This window comes from Lepeophtheirus salmonis, chromosome 14 (genome assembly GCF_016086655.4).
Source record: "Lepeophtheirus salmonis chromosome 14, UVic_Lsal_1.4, whole genome shotgun sequence".
Taxonomy (NCBI): Eukaryota; Metazoa; Arthropoda; class Copepoda; order Siphonostomatoida; family Caligidae; genus Lepeophtheirus; species Lepeophtheirus salmonis.
In genome coordinates this window covers 28,270,566-28,278,073 of record NC_052144.2, presented here as the reverse complement: position 1 = coordinate 28,278,073, position 7,508 = coordinate 28,270,566, and positions in this window count along the sequence as shown.

Below are 7,508 nucleotides of genomic sequence, written 5' to 3'. Positions count from 1 at the left end.
ATGAGTCCCCAAGATGACATCCCCCTGATAAAATTTGTGACGTCAATCAAAACGCTTTATAGAGTGTTACCACACTAAGATACAAATTTACACTGTAATTTTTTTTTTTTTCACCTGTCAATTTCTCTGCTGTTTTTCCGTTAATCAAGGTTCTAAACGTTGGTTGGTTGTATGAACATCAACTTTTATTAAAGTGTACACAGTTCTAAACAAATTATTGAATAACTACAAGTAGTGGCCGGCATTGCCCAGAGTAATTAGGCACCGGTTAGGGTACCATTTATTCTTTAATAACACAGGGGAACAATTAGAGGGTCAAAATTTTCAGCAATGAAATTAGGCTAAGAGTATAATTTATCTTTGAGCGCAAAATCCAAAACTGATCTCAGTTTTTCTTTGAGTCGTCAGGTTTAAGAAATATTTGAGATTATAGTCATTCGTGACTATTATCGTTCAGATACATTTTTCACAATTTAAACAAGATTTCAGGATAGAAACAATGAAATTCATGATGAGTAGATAATTTTAATATTCAAAATATACTTAATTAATAATTATCTTATTTGAATTTGTAGGAAGTATTATACTTATTTATTACAGGGTATGACGTCATTATGAGGACATTGAAGTCGTAAACTATATAAGATAATGTTGTATATTTGATTGTAGACCCACTTAATACATGGTGTCACTCAAAAAATACCAAATCGAACTAAAGTACTTGAGATCCTAATTTTTTAAATTGGTATTTTGTATGATGAATGAGTTATATTGGTTGCAAGAAGAGTGTCGTTTTTCATCATTTTTCAGCCTAAAAATGGAAATCTCTCGAGTTCAGAAGGGGATACATAATCGATAAAAACCCTTTTACAATCATAAACACCATTTTACATTAGTTTTATTCATCGTACTTCAATTTGGTGACTGTGTTGATGATGAAAAATGTCTCTGAACGATAATAGTCTCGAATGACTATAATCTCAAATATTTCTGAAACCTGACAACCCAGAATTTTTTTTTTTTTGATTTTGCGCTCAAGGATAAATTATATTCTTGGCCTAATTTCATTTGTAAAAATTTGATGTTCCCTTGTGTAATATAGAAGATAACGCCCCAAGAAATTCTTAGTGTTACTCTACGTTTTTCCACAAAATTCTAGACTCATGGAAGACGCACACTTTTTTCACATTGCAGTATGTTAAAGTTAGCAATAATTTATTTATGAGAACAATCTACCTTCTATATAATTTAACATGAAGATAATTTATTGGGTTACCTCTGTAGAATAGAACAATAAAAATAAATATTTAACATTCTATTTTAGGGCAAATTTTATTGATTAGAGGATAGTTTAATCACTTTTCTAGTTTTATTTACATGAAGACAAGCAGAGTTTTTGATATTTGACTTCCTTCATGTACCGTCAATTTTACTCCAAAAAACTTTACTTTTTGAGCAGTAAAAAGATAGGGGCGTCCGTAGGGAGTGGGCTGAAGGGGCTGTAGACCTCTTCAAATGAAATAATTTTAGCTTTTTAGTAGAAAATTTAAAATTGGATATTTTTTCAAAAAAAAAAAAAAATTTGAAATATTTTCCAAATTTTTTATTTTTTTTTGGATAGTTGTGGATTTTTGAATTTTTTTTTCCAAAAAATTTAATATTTGGGCAATTGATTTATTTTTGTAAAAATCCTAAATCTTTGACAGAGTAATATTCCAATATGCTAACAAATAATTTAGATGTTTAGAAGAAGATTTCTGAGTCAATAAGTTTGGAAATTGTAACACCATTCGGATAATCCAATAGAATAGTCTGACGAGTACTATTAGGGGATGGGGTGGGTGTAAAAATCAAATTAAATTTTGCCCTTACTTTTCAGATGCAAAAACATATTTTATGCACTCTTAGAAAAAAACCCGTTTAAGTATCCAAAGTATTTTATTGGGTACAATTTGTTTTTCTTACAAATTGAAAAATTGGGATTATATGTATTACTTGAGAAAATTAATTTTAAGGACATTTTTGAACATGAAAAACATAACTTTAAAATTCAAATTTCTGAAATTCAACAACATCACTTTAAAATTAAAACTTCTGAATCCCTTTACAAATAGAAAATGCCGGTAAAAAAAGTCCTTTTCAAATATCTATATCTAGAGGTCAAAAATGTCTATTGAAGAGTGAAACTTTACAAACATAACTTTTTCATAAAAGCAGAGGATCGAATTAACAGATCACCCTAAAAATTGGACACCCCAGTACACACGCTAAAGCAAAAAATTAGAAAGAAGTACCCGAAAACACTACCAAACATTTGGAGTACAATGGGGAGTTGTGAGAGACTCTTAATTGTAAATCCCGTTTTGGGACCCGGTGAAAACACACCGGACACTGGGCCGTACAAAATGACAATTCATAAAGTATATGATGCCCCGTTTCTTCAGAAGTTTATAAGAAATTGTTTTTATACGAAATGCCCTTATACGAAAATGTGTTATACGAATTGTCCATAAACGAATATGTTGTATACAAAGTTTCCGAACACAAATCAAATTACCCATATTTGCAATATGTCAATAATACGACTATTTTTTAAATCAAAAATATTTAAATTATTTACATGAGGGAGCACTATATAAAGTGCACCCTGTATGAATGTTTTATTCTATATACACAGGCCTACAATATTTCATTAATACGACTACATTGTTATTTCTTAGATCAAAATATGTTTATATGATTTACATTATGGAACACTATATAAAGTGCTCCTCGTGACTCGTTTTCCTACATTTATACAGACAAAATTTGCTTTCATAATATAAATCATTCGATAATTGGGAATAATTGGCAGACTATCAGCCGATGTTTGGCCTTTTTTATATTTCTGTTAGGAAGAAAGGTTGCAAGATAGAATAAAGGTAACGACGTGTTAGTTCAGGTTCGTAAAATAACCAAGTATCTCTGCTTCACAATTCTATTTGATGGTCTTAATGTGAAAGAAAGAGATTTAGAACAATGATTAATTGTATACTCAAGCTATAATTACTCCAATAATTGTCTGTGTATTTATTTTCATCATCAATCGGGCCTATAAATGGTTCTATATAATTATCGCTCTTTGTAGTATGTACCGACCTACCAATTCAGTAATTTAGGGTCTTCATATTCGTATATATTAGGGTTTCTCATTTTTAAGGAAATTGTCTTCGAAAATATCGATTATGGGATCCTGGAAAGTATCGGATCCTGTTCGTAAATAATAAACACATTTTAAGCTAGTCATAAGCATTTATTCAGAATTATCATTCTATAACTATCAGTCCTTTTTAGTGCACAGGTTGTTTTTTTGAGCCAGCGGGTACCGAATTTTTTAAATTATGCAACCCAATCCAATTTGCTAAAAAAAAATTAATTTTATCTCTTTTTAATCACTCAACAGTTCCCAATAACTATTTATACATATAATAGCCGAATGGAGTAATAGCTAATATTCCACTTGTTTTGAAAAGGTAATATTGTCTTACGAGTAATAAGGAAATCGGGAGTGAGGCAAAGAAGTGTTCAGGATGTACATATAAATGTCAATATTGACAGTACAGAACGACTTCAACCTTATTAATGAAATGGATATTAGTGTGATAGAGACGAGACTATTCAGTAGATATTCGTGCGTTATAGACATTAAGGACACTAAAGTACTCTAATCAAGGAATAGTTATCTGATAGTTGGAGATAAATATAAACTAAATAAAAAATCAATCAAAATTGAGCTTCTTTTGTGGGAAATCTTTTGAAGTTTGTAATATAAGGCTTATTCTTTAGATTTTCCTATAATATAAGCCAATTGAAAAAATATTAGTTTCCATATATGACCCTTCATTTACTTTACTTTTGTATGATTAGACACATTTTGTAGGAATTTAGGATTTTCATTTAGGATAACTTAATAAATAATTCATTTTTAAATGCTAGAACGTTTTTTTTTCATCCGCCAACAATGGTTTTGCCTCTGTTTACTGTTAGTCAGCAGGATAACGGCAAAAGTTACTGCCTTTTGACCTATTTTGATCAAACTTGATAGAAAGATTATATATGGTTATCTTAAGAAGCCATTAAATTAGGTCAAGGGTCATATTAACACAAAACATAAAAAAATGCATAACTGACCATAACTTTGAAACAAATAGAGATTCATAACTAGGGTCGTGGGAATCGTGTTTTGCATAAGCGCGCCCACAAATACAACTTCAACTAACTGGTTTCTCTGTTTTCTTTCGGACATAAACAAACCTTTATTCATAAATCATACTTGATGGTCGATGGGTAATTTCGAACATACTTATAATATATCTCAATTATGATTTTTTTAACATTACAACTTATCTGAAAATTTACTACATATTGAATCTTTCCTTCACCAAAATATAGATTTACTTGGTACTATTTAATCAAAATAATCTTATCAAGAAAATGTCTTAATGTTAGTTATAATTTATTGTATGATCCAAATAGTATTAAATATTAATTGTCATAATATAAATCTTTATGTTACGAATATCAATATACAAGGTGGATCTAATCATCGTTAGACCTGAAATACAAGTATATAACATTCAAGGATGACGTCTAAAAAATTGACCGGAGTCCAAAAGTATTGAGAAGCACAATTAAGATTATTTTATGGTGCAAATAAAAGATGTGAAGTATATATTAATGGAGAATAGTAGAAACGGCCAAGAATAATCAAAATAGTCTAAATGATTTAGTATGAAAGAGTGTTAACGTAAATACAGTCATGTGGATTCAATATATATCGAAGAAGTCAAAGCTGTAGGAGATTCTGGAACAAAAGCCAAGAATGATAGTGCAAACAGTGTGGTTTCCAATATCCTCATAAGAATGGGAAAGTTTGCTTGTAAAAAGCATCGAATGCACAAGATGTGATAAGAGAGGGCACTATGCAAGAGTATGCAGGTGTCTAAAAGAAAACTCTATTTCGATCAACTCTATTCAAAAATTTGAACTGAATAAATTACCCATCGATGCATTGAATGTCTATGGAAATTACTTCAAAAATATAATAGCTACATATGACAGCGGTACAATTGTATCTGTCACTGGATCAAGAGTTCAAAGTAAATATCGATTCCAACCCAATTAAAAGAGTATCGTTTAGAATATATCTTTAACTTAAATTATTTATTTTTTACACATGAAGGAAGAGAGATTGTTGTATAGTATTAATATATAACTTCCCTATAAATAACTTTATAAATGTATATTATATTCTGTAAATTTATGCAAGACAAAATATATTGTTAGTTAGAAAACATAAAACCCAACTTCTTAGTGACCACCAAAGGATGAACTTTGGCACGAAATCTAAAGAATAGAAATGAGGCAATTAAGTAACAAATTATTTAAAAAATATTGTTATTATTTACGTGTTGACAATTAAATGATAACGAAAGATTCATTCCATTTGGTGATCAACAATTCCCTCAATTTCTTAGTACTTAGTTTGGACCTCCTTTTCGTATTGATGATATTCATCATACTAAAGACTCTCTCAGCATCACAATTGACAATATTTTTGTATACAAGTTTGTTGTTGAGAGTTTCTTTAGTTTTGTGTAGCCAGGATTCTTTTGAAGTACTTCTTTGAACTTGGTCTTGAATGAATATTCCTACAAATCTTGAGTCAGATTTTCTACTATGGTTATGCTGGAAAGAAGAAGCAATCTTTCCTCAAGCGCAGTTATTGCCAATCAAAATTGAAGTCATTGACCTCCATTGAGGATCTCTTGTCTCATCTAGTGCAACGAAAATATATTTTTCTTCCACCTCTTCTTTTATTCTTTTCAAAACTCCTTGACATACTTCCCCAACCAAGTTGCTCACGACCCATCGACTTGAAGAAGTTTTTCCAGTATATTTGTCAATAAACTTGGAGAAATTGGGATGATCCAGAACATTTAAAGGGATATTACACGACACAAATAACTGTGCTACGTCCAAATTGAATGATGAACCGTTTAATTGTCCTTCGTCTCCTTGCATCTTATGTTTATTGAAGACTTTTAAGTTGTTGATGCTATGAAAGGGTTTGGAGTGGCGGATTACTTACCATAAAGAACGAGATGGGCATGAGAAACTGCAAATACGGCGAGATATACTTTTATTTTCCAAATCATAATTCCACACATCAGTACTCCCGTTGTTAGAAAACTATGAAAAAATGCACGTTTTCTTCGGCATGATGATGATGTACGTGAGAGAGCAGTGAGGGGAAGTGGCTTGGCTGAGGATTGGTACAATGCTGAGGAAAAGTTGTTTAGAAGATGCAAGCTTACCAACGTGTTTTATTCCTTTTTTTATATAATCTCTTTCAACCAATCAAATTCGTTCTTTTTTAACGATTCCAACAACTCTATTCATAACTTGATGTTTTTTTAGACAGAGGTTTTGCGCTCACTCGACTGCCTATTTTATTATCTTTTTTTATTACCTCCAACAACGAAGTTGTACTTAAGTTATGTGTTTGCCTCTGTTTCTTTGTTAGTCACCAGGATTACAGCAAAAGTTACGTATAGATTTTGGTCAAACTTGGTACGAAGATTATATATGTTTACAGTAAAAGGCCATTAACTTTGGAATATATTGAGATGCATGACTCAATTTGATTTTAGGGGGAGGTATTTTCACCCTACCAAGTGATCATTCTAGTTACCTTTAATTTTCATCTATATACTTATTTTACTTCGAAATATGACCATAAATCGAAATTATTCTCCAGAAACATGTTTTTGGAGAATAAAATAAAAGCATTAAAGGCGAACTCTATCGCAGCTGAAGGTTTTAATGGTCCTTTTTGAGTTCTACGGCTAAACAAACATGAATAAAAATGGTTTTTAGCTGGAGGGAGAAAATACTGTTGGAAACAGTTTAAAAAGAGATAATTCTAATTAAACCAATCAACGTTCAGAACATTTATAAAGAGAAAAGAAGCAGAATCAAATTTTTGCATTGTGGTACCTAAGTGTATATTTATTCATAAAAAAACTAAATTTGGCAAATGAATGTCTTAAGTGTTTTCTTCTTCAACATCATTCTAAATTTGCAAACAATGCAAAGTGCAGTGAATGATTTGTTTCTTCTTATTTTGCTATAATTTGGCTAATGAGTAGTATTAAGCATGACTTGTAAATATAATTCATTTACTTGCACAGATTCTAATAATTGAATTGTATGTATTACTTATACCTATTGACATTTAGGATTTAACGATAAGAAATAACTTGTTTCGAACACCTGGAAGATTCATTTTATTGAAAAAAATTAATAATCATCTTTGAGATTGAGCTCAGGAGAAGTGTTAGTAAGGTCCTGATTAATAAGAAACTAGTGGTTGTTACTCCATGTGAATAATGACAATCTAATGCAGAATGGGCCTGTTAAAAAAAAATGAAAATTAACATGTTAACCCCAACAATTTGAAGAACGTT